Source organism: Anomaloglossus baeobatrachus, chromosome 10, assembly GCF_048569485.1.
Source record: "Anomaloglossus baeobatrachus isolate aAnoBae1 chromosome 10, aAnoBae1.hap1, whole genome shotgun sequence".
Taxonomy (NCBI): domain Eukaryota; kingdom Metazoa; phylum Chordata; class Amphibia; order Anura; family Aromobatidae; genus Anomaloglossus; species Anomaloglossus baeobatrachus.
In genome coordinates, this window is record NC_134362.1 from 35,516,224 (window position 1) to 35,532,982 (window position 16,759).

At 50.7% G+C, this 16,759-nt stretch overlaps 1 protein-coding gene across 1 annotated transcript in view; it reads right to left on the bottom strand.

Moving 5' to 3' along the window:
- CTCF (CCCTC-binding factor) overlaps positions 1 to 15,850 on the bottom strand; it is a 115,428-nt gene extending 99,578 nt beyond the window's left edge. Inside the window, exon 1 of the mRNA XM_075325890.1 lies at positions 15,684 to 15,850. The gene's annotated coding sequence lies outside the window, so the exon portion shown is untranslated. The remainder of the gene's footprint in view (positions 1 to 15,683) is intronic.
- Between the last annotated feature and the right edge of the window lie 909 nt (positions 15,851 to 16,759).

A 16,759-nucleotide genomic window follows, 5' to 3' on the forward strand; every position in this document is an offset into this window, starting at 1 on the left:
ACCGCCGCCTGAAGGACTCGCCTACCTAGGCTGGCATCTGCCGAAGCATAGGTATGCACCTGATAGTGTTTCGTGAAAAAGTGTGCAGGCTCGACCAGGTAGCTGCCTGACACACCTGCTGAGCCGTAGCCTGGTGCCGCAATGCCCAGGACGCACCCACGGCTCTGGTAGAATGGGCCTTCAGCCCTGAGGGAACCGGAAGCCCAGAGGAACGGTAGGCTTCGAGAATTGGTTCCTTGATCCACCGAGCCAGGGTTGATTTGGAAGCCTGTGACCCTTTACGCTGGCCAGCGACAAGGACAAAGAGTGCATCCGAGCGGCGCAGGGGCGCCGTACGAGAAATGTAGAGTCTGAGTGCTCTCACCAGATCCAACAAGTGCAAATCCTTTTCACATTGGTGAACTGGATGTGGACAAAGAGAAGGTAAGGAGATATCCTGATTGAGATGAAAGGGGGATACCACCTTAGGGAGAAATTCCGGAACCGGACGCAGAACCACCTTGTCCTGGTGAAACACCAGGAAAGGAGCCTTGCATGACAGCGCTGCTAGTTCAGACACTCTCCGAAGTGATGTGACTGCTACTAGGAAGACCACTTTCTGCGAAAGGCGTGAAAGAGAAATATCCTTCATTGGCTCAAAAGGTGGTTTCTGAAGAGCCATCAGCACCCTGTTCAGATCCCAGGGTTCTAACGGACGCTTGTAAGGAGGAACTATGTGACAAACCCCCTGCAGGAACGTGCGCACCTTTGGAAGTCTGGCTAGGCGCTTCTGGAAAAACACAGAGCGCTGAGACTTGTCCCTTAAGAGAACCGAGCGACAAACCCTTTTCCAATCCAGATTGAAGGAAGGAAAGAAAAGTGGGCAAGGCAAATGGCCAGGGAGTAAAACCCTGATCAGCGCACCAGGATAAGAATATTCTCCACGTCCTGTGGTAGATCTTGGCGGACGTTGGTTTCCTGGCCTGTCTCATAGTGGCAATGACCTCTTGAGATAACCCTGAAGATGCTAGGATCCAGGACTCAATGGCCACACAGTCAGGTTGAGGGCCGCAGAATTCAGATGGAAAAACGGCCCTTGAGACAGCAAGTCTGGTCGGTCTGGTAGTGCCCACGGTTGACCCACCGTGAGATGCCACAGATCCGGGTACCACGACCTCCTCGGCCAGTCTGGAGCGACGAGGATGGCGCGGCGGCAGTCTGACCTGATCTTGCGTAACACTCTGGGCAACAGTGCCAGAGGGGGAAACACATAAGGCAGTTGAAACTGCGACCAATCCTGAACTAATGCGTCTGCCGCCAGAGCTCTGTGATCTTGAGACCGTGCCATGAATGCCGGGACCTTGTTGTTGTGCCGGGACGCCATTAGGTCGACGTCCGGCATCCCCCAGCGGCAACAGATCTCTTGAAACACGTCCGGGTGAAGGGACCATTCCCCTGCGTCCATGCCCTGGCGACTGAGAAAGTCTGCTTCCCAGTTTTCTACGCCCGGGATGTGAACTGCGGATATGGCGGATGCTGTGGCTTCCGCCCACAGTAGAATCCGCCGGACTTCCTGGAAGGCTTGCCGACTGCGTGTGCCGCCTTGGTGGTTGATGTATGCCACCGCTGTGGAGTTGTCCGACTGAATTCGGATCTGTTTGCCTTCCAGCCACGGCTGGAACGCTTTTAGGGCAAGATACACTGCCCTTATCTCCAGAACATTGATCTGCAGGGAGGACTCTGGCTGAGTCCAGGTACCCTGGGCCCTGTGGTGGAGAAAGACCGCTCCCCACCCTGACAGGCTCGCGTCCGTCGTGACCACCGCCCAGGATGGTGGTAGGAAGGATTTCCCCTTCAACAATGAAGTGGGAAGAAGCCACCACCGAAGAGAGGCTTTGGCTGCCTGAGAAAGGGAGACGTTCCTGTCGAGGGACGTCGACTTCCTGTCCCACTTGCGGAGAATGTCCCATTGAAGTGGACGCAGATGAAACTGCGCAAAAGGAACTGCCTCCATTGCTGCCACCATCTTCCCTAGGAAGTGCATGAGGCGCCTCAAGGGGTGTGACTGGCCTTGAAGGAGAGATTGCACCCCTGTCTGTAGTGAACGCTGTTTGTCCAGCGGAAGCTTCACTATCGCTGGAAGAGTATGAAACTCCATGCCAAGATATGTCAGTGATTGGGCCGGTGTCAGATTTGACTTTGTGAAATTGATGATCCACCCGAATCTCTGAAGAGTCTCCAGAGCAATGTCCAGGCTGTGTTGGCATGCCACTCGGGAGGGTGCCTTGACAAGCAGATCGTCTAAGTAAGGGATCACCGAGTGTCCCTGAGAGTGTAGGACTGCTACAACTTCTGCCATGACCTTGGTGAAGACCCGTGGTGCTGTCGCCAGGCCGAAAGGCAGTGCCACGAACTGAATGTGTTCGTCCCCTATGGCGAAACGCAGGAAGCGCTGATGCTCTGGTGCAATCGGTACGTGGAGATAAGCATCTTTTCTGCCTTCCATTCACATAGCCACATGGCCCTGCGGACTGCCACCGAATTGGCGGATGCTACCGCCGTACGGCTCGTAGAGTCCAGGACAGCATTAATGGCGTAGGACGCAAACGCCGACGCCTGAGAGGTTAATGACACCACCTGCGGAGCAGAGGCACGTGTGACTGCATTAATCTGCGAGTGACAAGCTGAGATAGCTTGGAGCGCCCATACAGCTGCGAATGCCGGAGCAAAGTACGCGCCGATAGCCTCATAGATGGATTTCAACCAGAGCTCCATCTGTCTGTCAGTGGCATCTTTGAGTGAAGCCCCATCTTCCACTGCAACTATGGATCTAGCCGCCAGTCTGGAGACTGGAGGATCCACCTTGGGACACTGAGCCCAACCCTTGACAACGTCAGGGGGGGGAAGGGATAACGTGTGTCCTTAAGGCGCTTAGAAAAGCGCTTATCTGGACAAGCTCGGTGTTTCTGGACTGCCTCTCTGAAATCGGAGTGATCCAGGAACATACTCATTGTACGCTTGGGAAACCTAAAACGGAATTTCTCCTGCTGAGAAGCTGACTCCTCAATTGGAGGAGCTGGGGGAGAAAGATCCAACACCTGATTGATGGACGCTATAAGGTCGTTCACTATGGCGTCCCCTTCTGGTGTATCTAGGTTGAGAGCGGCTTCAGGATCAGAGTCCTGATCTGCCCCCTCCGCTTCATCCTCTAGAGAATCCTCCTGCTGAGACCCTGAGCAGTGTGATTAAGTCGAGGGAAGCTCCCAGCGACCCCGCTTAGGTGGTCTGGGACTGCGGTCCGTGTCAGAGACCTCACCTTGAGACCTATGAGTCACCCCAGGAGCACTTTGCTGCTCCAACCGAGGGGGGCCTGGGGTCAATGATTCAACAGTGCCCGGGGCCTGTGTTACAGGTCTGGACTGCAAGGCTTCTAGTATCTTAGCAGACCATTTATCCATAGTCTCAGAAAGTTTGTCAGCGAATACTGCAAACTCCGTCCCTGTCACCTGGACAGTGGCAGCCGGTGTTTCTACCTGGGCCGAGGGTCCCACTAGTGGCTGAGGCTCCGGCTGAGTAAGTACCATAGGTGCCGAGCATTGCACACAGTGAGGGTAGGTGGAACCTGCAGGTAGCATAGCCGCACATGAGGTACAGGTTGCAAAGTAAGCCTGTGCTTTGGCACCCTTGCTATTTGCAGACGACATGCTGTTGTCTCCTCTGAGTACAATCTGGGAGGGTATATAGCCAAAAACCAGTGCGACCGTACAGAGTAAATGTATAGCATATAAACCTATATATATACACTTCGGCACCCAGGGGGGCCAGCACCTAGAAACAGGTGCGGCTTACCGACCGCCCAAAGCGGTTGTGTGACCACCAGATTGCCTGCCTGGATCTCCCAGAGCCGTTTGTCTCTCCTCTCTAGCTTCAGAAGTGCTGACAGGAATGGCTGCCAGCGTTCTGTGAGGAGGAGGGGGCCGTGGGCGTGCCCAAGAAAGTGCGGGAATCTGGTGTCCCACTGTGCTCAGTGAGGAGGATACAAAGTATGCTCCAGCCCTCAGCGCTGACGTCCAGTGCAGCGTCCCTCCCTTCCCCTGACTGACAGGCCCGGGGGCGGGAATATGCAGTACTAGGCCGCAAAAGCCGGGGACTAAAGTTATAAGCGCGGCCGGCAAACAAGCGCGGTCAGCGCGGTAGTCCCGGCGCACTAACACACCCAGCAGTGCTGCAGCGTGTATGACACAAGCGCTCCATGCGCTGTCCCCAAGGGGACACAGAGTACCTCACAGTAGCAGGGCCTTGTCCCTGACGATACCCAGCTCCTGTCCAGCAGATTCCCCAGGGGCTGCGGAGGGAGCACGGTCCCAGTGTCTGGAGACCGATTAGGATCCCACTTCACCCAGAGCCCTGCAGGGATGGGGGAAGGAAAACAGCATGTTGGCTCCTGCCTATGTACCCGCAATGGGTACCTCAACCTTAACCGCACCGCCGACCAGAGTGGGGTGAGAAGGGAGCATGCTGGGGGCCCTATATGGGCCCACTTTTCTTCCATCTGAAATAGTCAGCAGCTGCTGCTGACTAAATTGTGGAGCTATGCGTGCATGTGTGCCTCCTTCGCACAAAGCATAAAAACTGAGGAGCCCGTGATACACGGGGGGGGGGTGTATAGGCAGTAGGGGAGGGGCTTTACACTTTTAAGTGTAATACTTTGTGTGGCCTCCGGAGGCAGAAGCTATACACCCAATTGTCTGGGTCTCCCAATGGAGCGACAAAGAAAGCTGCTTTTCTATTGGAGGAGACTGGATTGGATACATGCTCCTCCCAACCGGAGCTTCATATATTTTTGGCAGGATAGACATGGCCCCCGTCTGTGCGTTGCAGTCCAAGATTGGACCAATTTGCACGGATGTCTGTATCAACACTAACATTGGATAGGAAGATCCTGCCTTAACACAGTGTGAGCCAGGAAAGCTGAAGAGCGAACCTGTGGTGTCCAGTTTCCTTTTTTTAATCATTTCTCGTCTTGAGCATTTTTTTGTACACATCATGGCTTTGGCACTACTTTTTAGTTACAATGGATTATGAAAAAGGTTTTCTTGGATGTGCGCATTTGGTGAATGTTCTTTGGATTTGATATTGAGTGGGTCCAACCATTTTTCCAGTCTTGTGAAAGTGTCCATTTATTATATCTATTTAGGAAGGAGTTTTCAGCATTTTCAGAACAAGGCTTAAATATAAGCCCTAGTCATAGTTCAATTATGAATACTGTCCACGCAGCTAAAAAAGTTAAATAATACTGTAGGATACTTCATTCTAGAAAGCAGACACCCCCAAAAGAAAAAAAAAAAAAAAAAAGAGAAAAGACCCTGCAATCACACCAGATCGGGAGGACCTGCAGTGGAACCCACACACATCAGATCTGTTGCGCACGCACAGCAATACTGATTGCTTCTGGCTGTGGAGCGTGAGGACCTGTGGGTGGAACGCATTTATGCACAGGTCCTCGAACTCCACTGCGTCCCAGCATGATAAGCCCGAGCCCCATAAACAAGCCCTAGCCCAGGCAAAAAAAAAAAGGCCTAGCCCCAAAAATAAGCCCTAACCCCAAAAATAAGCCCTAGCCCCAAAAATAAGCCCTAGCCCCAAAAATAAGCCCTAGCCCCAAAAATAAGCCCTAGCCCCAAAAATAAGCCCTAGCCCCAAAAATAAGCCCTAGCCCCAAAAATAAACCCTAGCCCCAAAAATAAGGCCGAGCCCAGGCAAAAAAAAAAGAAAAAAAAAATATAAGACAGTGTCTTGTTTTCAGGGAAACACTGTACCAGTAGCTTATATTTAGCCAACTGGTGTCCAATTTTGAGACAGTCTTCTCTCCAGGTGCAAAAGAGCCTACATAACATCACACTGTCGGTTCCTCCATATGGCACTTAATGCATAGACAGTTTCTTCCACATTTTATCATATCAGAGAAGTGGGGCACGTATCACAGTTATTCACTTTGGCATGATTCCCAGTGAAATTAATTCCATATGACATTAGAGGCATAAAAGGTACGGTACAGCCCAGGACGTTCTGAGCACCGAATTAGTGGTCTATGAAAGATTTTAGACTTTCACGAACTATTGCATTTTCTAACTTAAAGGTGTTCTTTAATAAAATTTTAGAAAATGTGTACTTAGGGTGAGAGTCGGCAAGAGTCCTCATAACTTTACTCCTGGTCATACTTTATAGACATGATAGGGATCACCTGATCAGCGAGCAAAGTGCTCATTCACCAAGTGATTGGATCATTTGTGCCGGCATAAGGACCAGTCATTAGCAGCACATCACTGTGTATACAGGAAATGTGCTGCCGATAACATAGTATAGGGACAGAATGCTCTCTGTTCCCATCAGTACCCGCCAGCCAGCAAGTAAATGAGCTTCTGAGATATTGGGAGGTGCGTTCATTGCTTCCAATACCATTGGAGCGGCCTGTGCTGGATCCACAGTTACGTATAGCACAGTATGTCGTTTTATGATAACCCATGGTTAAAAAGAAAAAAAAAAAATAAATAATCTCTGGATATTTCAAATTTCCTTTTCTGTAAGTCAGCAGGGGGGACGGCAAGAAAACAATAGGAATATACCAAAAAGCAGGAGACCTATAGGCATATAATGCTCCTCTGGGTACTTAAATATGCAAATAGCCTCTTCAGAGATGAAGAGGAGCAGAACTTTAGTGCCGGCCTGGCTCTTTCCACAAGGAGAAGCGTTCCCACTTATACCCCTTGTAGGACGCCTCACTTAGCATGAACAGACCTCCTGTTACGCAGTGATGTTGATCACGCTACTGTGAACGCCTGTATGGCCTGAACCTGCTCCCATGGCTGCGGAGTCTCTGGAATTGTATCCCATCCAGCACATCCAAGAAACAGAAAAGAAAATTCAGCTCACCGAGTGCTATGATCCGCTGTATGTCCAGGGCTGCGCACGGAGGGCTAGGCTGCCATAGAAGAATCAAGGAAGAGAAATTTCCAGCGCGGTCCAAATTGTCTTCTAAAAAATCATCTTTATTTATAAATCCATAAAATAGGAGTTTACAGGCGGTCAGCAGGATATTGCATAGATATTATTTAGACCCCACAAAGCTACGCGTATAGGAAGCCGACATCCCTTCCTCCCCAGAGCATGATTAAGACTCACGTCGAAACGCGTAGCTTTGTGGGGTCTAAATAATATCTATGCAATATCCTGCTGACCGCCTGTAAACTCCTATTTTATGGATTTATAAATAAAGATGATTTTTTAGAAGACAATTTGGACCGCGCTGGAAATTTCTCTTCCTTGATCCAGCACATCCGGGATGTTGTTGCTTGGCAAACACAAGGAAGCTGCCAGCACCGGATCTTGATGATTTTCCCAAGGGCATTCAGTGGCAGAACCTTCCTCAGACAACCATTAATAACCCCAGGGATAAACAGCCGAGGCTGCAAGTGCTGGGACATCTGCAAGTGGCTCATACTGAATACATTGAAATGTTGAAGATTTTACTTGTATTTTTTTCCATTGTCTGAATTTCATAACATGTCTACGAATCCTGTGATTTCCAGTACTGCATGACCCTTCTGTGTCTCTGAGATTTGAAATTTCCATTTAATACCATCAATTCCATGATTTCATGTCCATGATGCTGTGGTCTGGGTTACAAAAATATTTGGCCACAGGTAGATCCATCCTTTTTTTCTTTGTGTGGCGATGATAATTCATCCTTGTCCTGAGCTGTTGTCCTGTCTCCCCTACATACAGACCCCAGTTGGACATTTGGTACATATAATTAAAGGGAACCTGTCAGCAGAAATTTCGGCTAAAACCTAACAGATTCCCCCTCTGCAGCTCCTGGGCTGCATTCTAGAAAGGTCCCTGTTAGTATTGTGCCCCCTTTCTGACCAAAAAAAGAGTTTATATAGAGGTACCTTTTTGGCTTTGGATTCTCTAAATGGGACACGGGGGCGGGCTGCCTGATGGCCGTTATTCTGCCCCCTGGTCCTGTATGCCGCCCCCATCGCTGATTTCCATACTTCTGGACGCCGCCCCCTGCTCCAGCCATCCCCGCGCATGCCCAGTGCTCATCTCTCGTGGATGAGCACTGTGCCCAGTGTCACCGCTGGTGACGTGCACGCAGGGTTTAGATTATGGGTGGTGCTGTGATGTTTATTAACAAGCAACCGCCCATAATCGCGGGACCGCTCTTCCCATCTATTTCCTTGCTCAGGGCAAGATGGGAAGGAGGTGACGTGAGGTCAGCAGCAGCGCGCTTGCGCAGAAAGAAGCAGGCTGAGGGGGAAAGCACGGTCCCGCGATTATGGGCGGTTGCTTGTTAATAAACATCACAGCACCACCCATTATCTAAACCCTGCGTGCACGTCACCAGCGGTGACACTGGGCACAGTGCTCATCCACGAGAGATGAGCACTGGGCATGCGCGGGGATGGCTGGAGCAGTGGGCGGCGTCCAGAAGTATGGAAATCAGCGATGGGGGCGGCATACAGGACCAGGGGGCAGAATAACGGCCATCAGGCAGCCCGCCCCCGTGTCCCATTTAGAGAATCCGAAGCCAAAAAGGTACCTCTATATAAACTCTTTTTTTTGGTCAGAAAGGGGGCACAATACTAACAGGGACCTTTCTAGAATGCAGCCCAGGAGCTGCAGAGGGGGAATCTGTTAGGTTTTAGCCGAAATTTCTGCTGACAGGTTCCCTTTAAGTACACCACATTAGTTGTGGTGCAGCTGAATGTACCTGGGATCTTTTAGCCCTGATAGGATCTGGGAATCTTTATCTTGTCCATTGTCAATATAAATGGACAGGTCTTACATTTTTTCTAGTTGCAGAGAAATGTTCCTGTTGGAGAGGACAAATTTAAAATCCCAGAGACAGAAGGGTCTGGGAGTACAAACTTACGATGAGCTTTGACACATTCAGAGCAGGAATGAATGTGTCACATGGATTTATGTCTTTTTACAATCAAGAAATGTGCTGCTCAGAGCATCTGGGGGCATCACAACTCTGGACCAGACCTCAATCAGAGGACAATAAAACTTTCACACTCCTTATCTATGAACTGCTCCAATATCTACTGCCACAACTGTTTGTCCCATTATGTAAAGGCCACTTTAGGGTACCTTCACACTTAGCGATGCAGCAGCGATCCGACCAGCGATCTGACCTGGTCAGGATCGCTGCTGCATCGCTACATGGTCGCTGGTGAGCTGTCAAACAGGCAGATCTCACCAGCGACCAGTGAACAGCCCCCAGCCAGCAGCGACGTGCAAGCGACGCTGCGCTTGCACGGAGCCGCCGTCTGGAAGCTGCGGACACTGGTAACTAAGGTAAACATCGGGTATGGTTACCCGATGTTTACATTAGTTACCAGCGAACACCGCTTAGCTGTGTGTGCAGGGAGCAGGGAGCCGCGCACACTGAGCGCTGGCTCCTTGCTCTCCTAGCTGCTGTACACATCGGGTTAATTAACCCGATGTGTAATGCAGCTAAATGTGCAGAGAGCCGGAGCCGGCAGCACAGGCAGCGTGAGAGCTGCGGAGGCTGGTAACTAAGGTAAATATCGGGTAACCACCTTGGTTACCCGATGTTTATCTTGGTTACAAGCATACCTCAGCTGTCAGATGCCGGCTCCTGCTCCCTTCATTTGTCGCTCTCTCGCTGTCACACACAGCGATCTGTGTGTCACAGCGGGAGAGCGCCTTTGAAGAAAACGAACCAGGGCTGTGTGTAACGAGCAGCGATATCACAGCAGGGGCCAGATCGCTGCTCAGTGTCACACACAGCGAGATCGCTAATGAGGTCACTGCTGCGTCACAAAAACCGTGACTCAGCAGCGATCACGGCAGCGATCTCGCTATGTGTGAAGCACCCCTTACACACAGAGATAAATCTGCGGCAGATCTGTGGTTGCAGTGAAATTGTGAACAATCAGTGCCAGGTTTGTGGCTGTGTACAAATGGAACAATATGTCCATGATTTCACTGCAACCACAGATCTGCCAAAGATTTATCTCTGTGTGTGTAAAGTGGCCTTAAAGGTACCGTCACACTAAAGGCCCCTTTGCACACAGACTTTCTAGCGATCCCAACCTGGCCGGGATCACTACAACGTTTCTGGTGAGTCGCTGGTGAGCTGTCAAACAGGCATACCTAGAAAATGATGCAACAGCAATCCGGACCTGCACAACGACCTAGCTAGTCATTGGGGACATTGTAAAGCAGCTTTTTGAAAGGGAAGTCGCTAACAAAGTCGCTGTAACGGTGTCAAACACACCGATGCATGCTGCACAGCGGGAAACAAAAAGACCAAAGAATGGTCCTGAGAGATGTGTAGTGATCAGCGACCTCACAGCAGGGGCCAGGCCGCTGGTGCGTTTCACACACTGCAATGTCGCTGGGAGGTCGCTATTACATCACAAAACTGGTGACGTTACAGCGATGTCGTTTGCGATGTTGCAGTGTGTAAAGGGGCCTTAAGCGACGCTCCAGCGATCCCACCAGCAACCTGACCTGGCAGGGATCGCTGGAGCGTCGCTACACGGGTTGCTGGTGAGCTGTCACACAGGCAGATCTCACCAGCAACCAGCCACGCATGGAAGCGATGCTGCGCTTGGTAACTAAGGTAAATATCGGGTAACCAACCCAATATTTACCTTGGTTACCAGCGCACACAGCTTAGCGCTGGCTCCCTGCACTCCTAGCCAGAGTACACATCGGGTTAATTACCCGATGTGTAGTCTGGCTATGTGTGCAGGGAGCGCCGGCACTCGCCGCGTGAGAGCGGCGGACGCTGGTAACGAAGGTAAATATCGGGTAACCAAGGAAAGGGCTTCTTGGTTACCCGATAAATACATTGGTTACCAGCGTCCGCAGAAGCCGGCTCCCTGCACATTCAGTTGTTGCTCTCTCGCTGTCACACACAGTGATGTGCGCTTCACAGCGGGAGAGCAAAAACTAAAAAATGGTCCAGGACATTCAGCAACAACCATCCACCTCACAGCAGGGGCCAGGTTGTTGCTGGATGTCACACATAACATCGCAAAAGTTGTGCCTCAGCAGCGATGTTGCTTAGTGAGACGTGGCCTTAAGGGCTACTTATCACATAGCGAGATCGCTGCTGAGTCACAGGTTTTGTGACGTACCAGTGATCTCATCAGCGACCTTGCTGTGTGTGACACTAAGCAGCGACCTGGTTCCTGCTGTGAAATCGCTGATTGTAACACACTGTTCTGGTTCATTTTTTGGTCGTCGAGCTTCTGCAGGGCAGCACGCTTCGGTGTGTTTGACACCTTACCCAACGACATTGTTCGCGACTCACGTAGGCGTGTATCTTCATTGTTTTCCGCACCCTCTCTGTTACGATTGGTGATCACTACTGCGTTCGGATTGGCCACTTTCACCCTCTGTTCTGGCTTGTAGATCGCAGTACATTTCAGAGGGCTGAATTCACTTGTCCCGGACCGCGTGTAGCAGCAGATCGTAATACAGTCCATTCTGCATCGGGACTGTAGGATGGACAAGGATGGAGAAGAATGGAAGCGCTATTATACTGCCTTCTCTAAAGGCAAGGCCGCCCAGTCACAACACACTTACAACCACCAATCGGAGCAGAGGGGGCGTGGAAAAGGCAATGTAGATGCACGCCTATGTTACTAATCAAAATTTGAATCGTGCTATGTGAGAGGGTCCCAGCGACCGCTGTATCGTTGCTACAAAGATCTGACTGTTTGACAACTCACTAGAGACCCTGTAGCGACGTACCAGCGACCCTGACCAGGTCATATCGTGGTCGGAATCACTGGTACGTCGTTTAGTGTGACAGTACCCATAGTTCTGATTCACATAACGTCTCTTATTTACTGCTCCTTTCTATGTGCTGTTGTGTTTAAATATGTGCCTCTTCAGATTTTGTGTTATACCATGCCTGATGAAGAGACCTGAGTAGTCTCGAAAGCTTGCTTTTATTACCATCTTTTCAGTTAGCCATTAAAAGGTATCAACCACTGAGGACTCTCAGTTCTTTTAAACAATTTTTTTTTTATCTCTACTGGCTATCACGATACAAAGATATACTTTACCTGTTTAAAAAGTTGCAAACTTTGGTAAAATTCTACTGCAGATGCCCCTGATTGTACTTTTACGCAGGGTTTTCAAGAAACATCTTTTACAGCATTTTGAAAAAGTTGTGACTTTTGCTCAAAAACTTGTGAAAATAATGACTGCAAAGAAACACTTATTTTTACTTGTTGTCAAATTCATGAACGGAATGCACGTAACAAATCAGCAGCAAGTACCTCACAAAAAGTGGCTTTATGTGGGTGAAATATACCTTTCTGTATGTAAACAAAAAAAAAATATATATATATATGTAAACCCGGCAAAACTGAGGGCTAAAATGGGCATGTAACCAATGTTCATCTATGGGCACTACTCATTATTAAATGTGACCAGGGCCTAAAACATTGCCTGTGGCTTCTGAGATCACAGACGTCACCAATAGGAAAAAAAAAAAAAAAAAAAAAAAAAATACAAAACAAAAAAAAACTTAGCAATACGGTAAATTCAGGCCTGTAACAGCGTTGGCAGATGAAAGGCACCTGCAACCTCCTTTACCTGTTTAGTGCTTTTAACAATTCGGGAACAAAAAAAGAAAGTTTCTTTATTGCACATATGTCACCAGTTTTTTTTATACTGTTCATTGCATCTGCGAGTCGAGAAAAGCACCCGCACCACAGCCCACCATCTAACCCCGCTGATGACAAAACGCCCCCTCTCACCCCATGGCAATAGAACCTCAGCTCCAGAAGCCTCCCTCTCTGTCACAAGGGTCCATGATGAAATGCCCCCACCCACAGAAACAACAACACAGCCCCCCTTCCAACCCACCAGTGACAACCTCAACATAGCACCCTCGCCCTCATGGCAATACAATCTCTGCCCCAGAAGCCTCCCTCCTGGTGACGAGTGCCCGCAGCAAAGGTCCCCCTGAGGCAGCAAGTGAACTCGCGCCACAAGCCCTATTCACCCTCCTTCCGAGGTGAGAAACGCATACGTACCACATCGCCACCCCAAATTACAAACTATCCCCATGGTTGACAGCAGCTTAGTCCCAGAAACCCCTCTCCTGGTGACTAGCACCTTTCCAACTCACTAGCGACAAAATGCCCTCACCATAGCACCCTCCCCCTTGGCAATAGAACCTCAACCCATGAAGCCTCCCTTCCAGTGACAAAAACATCTGTCCCCAAGGCAACAAACACACCACAACCCCAAGCAACGCATTTAAAACCGCCCATTCGTCACGGTCCCCAAGGTCCACATTAATAACCACCCCTGTGTCACAGCCTCCAAAGTCTGCATTAATAACCGCCCCCGCGGTCTACATTAATAACCGCTCCGGCCCAACGAGGTATGCATTAATAACGGCCCCCGTGGTCCGCATTAGTAACCACCCCGCTCCACATTAATAATCGCCCCCGCGTCACAGCCCCCGAGGTCCGTATTAATAACCACCCCTGCCCCATGCGGTCCGCATTAATAACAAGCCCCGCCAATCGAGGTCCACATTAATAACCTCCTCCGTGTCACGGCCCATGAGGTCTGCATTAATAACCTCCCTGGCAGGCCACATTAATAACCACCCCCGCTCCACGAGGTCCGCACAATAACCACCACCACCAGAGGTCCACATTAAAAACCGCCACCGCGTCACAGCCCCCAAGGTCCACATCAATAACAGCTTTCGCCATCGAGGTCCGCATTAGTAACCACCCCACGCGGTCCACATTAATAAACGCCCCTGCATCATGGCCCCTGAGGTCTGCATTAATAACTGCCCCGGCGATCCGCATTAATAACCATCCCTGCCACACGAGGTCCGCATTAATAACCACCCCAGCCCCTCGAGGTCAATATTAATAACTTGCCCCCACGTCACAGCCCACGAGGTCCGCATTAATAACCACCCCCGCTCCACAAGGGCCGCAATAATAACCACCCCCGTGTCACGGCATCAGAGGTCCGCATAAATAACCGCTTTCGCCCCAGAGGTCTGCATCAATAACTGCCCCTGCGTTCCGCATTAATACCCTCTCCCACCACAGCCCCCGAGGTCAATATTAACTTGCACCCGCGTCACGGCACACAAGATCCGCATTAATAACCACCCCCGCTCCACAAGGTCCGCAATAATAACCGCCCCCGTGTCACGGCATCAGAGGTCCGCATAAATAACCGCTTTCGCCCCAGAGGTCTGCATCAATAACTGCCCCTGCGTTCCGCATTAATACCCTCTCCCACCACAGCCCCCGAGGTCAATATTAACTTGCACCCGCGTCACGGCACACAAGATCCGCATTAATAACCACCCCCGCTCCACAAGGTCCGCAATAATAACCGCCCCCGTGTCACGGCATCAGAGGTCCGCATAAATAACCGCTTTCGCCCCTGCGGTCTGCATTAATACCCGCTCCCACCACAGCCCCCGAGGTCAATATTAACTTGCCCCCGCGTCACGGCACACAAGGTCCGCATTAATAACCACCCCCGCTCCACAAGGTCCGCAATAATAACCGCCCCCGTGTCACGACATCAGAGGTCCGCATAAATAACCGCTTTCGCCCCTGCGGTCTGCATTAATAACCGCCCCCGAGGTCCGCATTAATAACCGCCCCCGTATCACGGCATCAGAGGTCCGCATAAATAACCGCTTTCGCCCCTGCGGTCTGCATTAATACCCGCTCCCACCACAGTCCCCGAGGTACGTGAATAAAACTGCACCACTACCCCTAATTAAAAGAAAAAAAAAAAGCCAAAAACGCCCGCCCTCGCCACAGGCTGAGGTAATTTGGGCACGGAGCGGATGAGCCCGGCTGCATGAGGCGGCGGTGCGCGACACTGTCCCCGGCGTGAACCTTCCTCCTCCTCCCGCTCAAACCCCGAGCCGCAGCTTCTCCTCACATATATATAAGGGCAGTTATGTACAGGGCCGCCCGGCCCGGAGCGCAGGGGTAACGGCCGCCGCGAGCCGCAGTTACCGCCAAAAGCTGCGTCCTCCTGACTGAGGCGGCCGCGTCCTGTCCCTCAGCGGAGCCGCCCGCACACACAGGTAGGAGGACGCGGCGTAGACGGAGGACGATGGCGATAGATGTATTTTTTTTTTTTTTTTTATTTTTAATAACCAGGGAGCGGGGTTTCCATAGAAAATGGAAAAAAAAAGGTAAAATATAAAAAGTGCCTAAAAAAAGCGGGAAGAGCCCTCGCGCCCATAAATCGATAATAATATAGTCCGCGTAGTGTTGTGGTAAACAGAAGAGAAAAAATGGCGCACAATCAGTCTATAAAATAAATCAGCGCTTCTGGTAATGGAGCGGCGCGACAAGACCTGGCTGTACAAGGAAAAAAAAAAAGGCAGCAGAGAGGAAAATGGAGGAGCGGCCCTGAGGAGAGGCCGGCGGCACAGCCCGACCGCAGCAGCGCCATCCTGGCGAGCACAGCGCATCGCAGCGCCTCACTGCTCCTGGGCCCGGGCTACAGACATTTTACCAAAATACTAATAACGATAGAGGGAGACAAACACCCCCATCAGCCGCCCGAACCGGAGCCCCATCGTGACACCTAGAGGCCGGAGAAAGATCCTGCAAAATCGCGTTTTCCCCTCTCCTTACCTCCCTAGAGCAGCTTTTTCGTTGTTTTTTTCTGCTTTTCGGACAGATTTGGATGATCCAGACTCCGCAAACCGGAGAACAGACGAGAACGGAGGCGCCAAGGCGATAACCAGCTCACCGTTTAATCTCCGAAAACCCCTGCTTCACAAAATGGCGGCATCGCCAGCCACTGGGCATGCGCAGTGCGAGGCGTGGCCAGCAGGGCTTCTGGGAGTCGTAGTTTGAAGCGGCCGTAGAACGGAAACTACATAATCGCTCCTGGGAGGGGAGGAGGGACGAGTGTCTGGTGGGGGCGGGATGAGGAGAGACAGATTGGGCGCCAAATTTGAAAGGCGGGGGCGTGTGATGACGTAAGAGGAGGACGTGGTGCAGCTCAAGGTCACAGTGGTGAGGGGAAAGCTGCAAAGTGCTGGTGATAGAAACTATATATGTATATCATGTGCACAAATCCACATTTGGGAAAAATACTGATTATTTTTCTTTTATTTATTTTGTAATTTTCATGTCACCATTTCTCTTTACTGTAAATGTCATCGGAATGTTAAAAAAAATCTTAATGGTCGGCACGGTAGCTCAGTGGTTAGCACTGCAGTCTTGTGGTGGCTCAGTGGTTAGCACTGCAGTCTTATGGTGGCTCAGTGGTTAGCACTGTAGTCTTGGGGTGGCTCAGTGGTTAGCACTGTAGTCTTGCGGTGGCTCAGTGGTTAGCACTGCAGTCTTGGGGTGGCTCAGTGGTTAGCACTGCAATCTTGGGGTGGCTCAGTGGTTAGCACTGTAGTCTTGTGGTGGCTCAGTGGTTAGCATTTCAGTCTTGGGTGGCTCAGTGGTTAACACTGCAGTCTTGCAGCGCTGGGGTCCTGGGTTCAAATCCCACCAAGGACCCCATCTGCAAGGAGTTTGTATGTTCTCCCCGTGTTTGCATGGGTTTCCTCCGGGTTCTCCGGTTTCCTTTCACACTCCGAAGACATACAGATAGAGACTCTACATTGTGAGCCCCAATGGGGACAGTGTTCCTGATGTATGTAAAGCACTGCGGAATATGTTAGCGCTATATAAAAATAAAGATTTGATTTTGA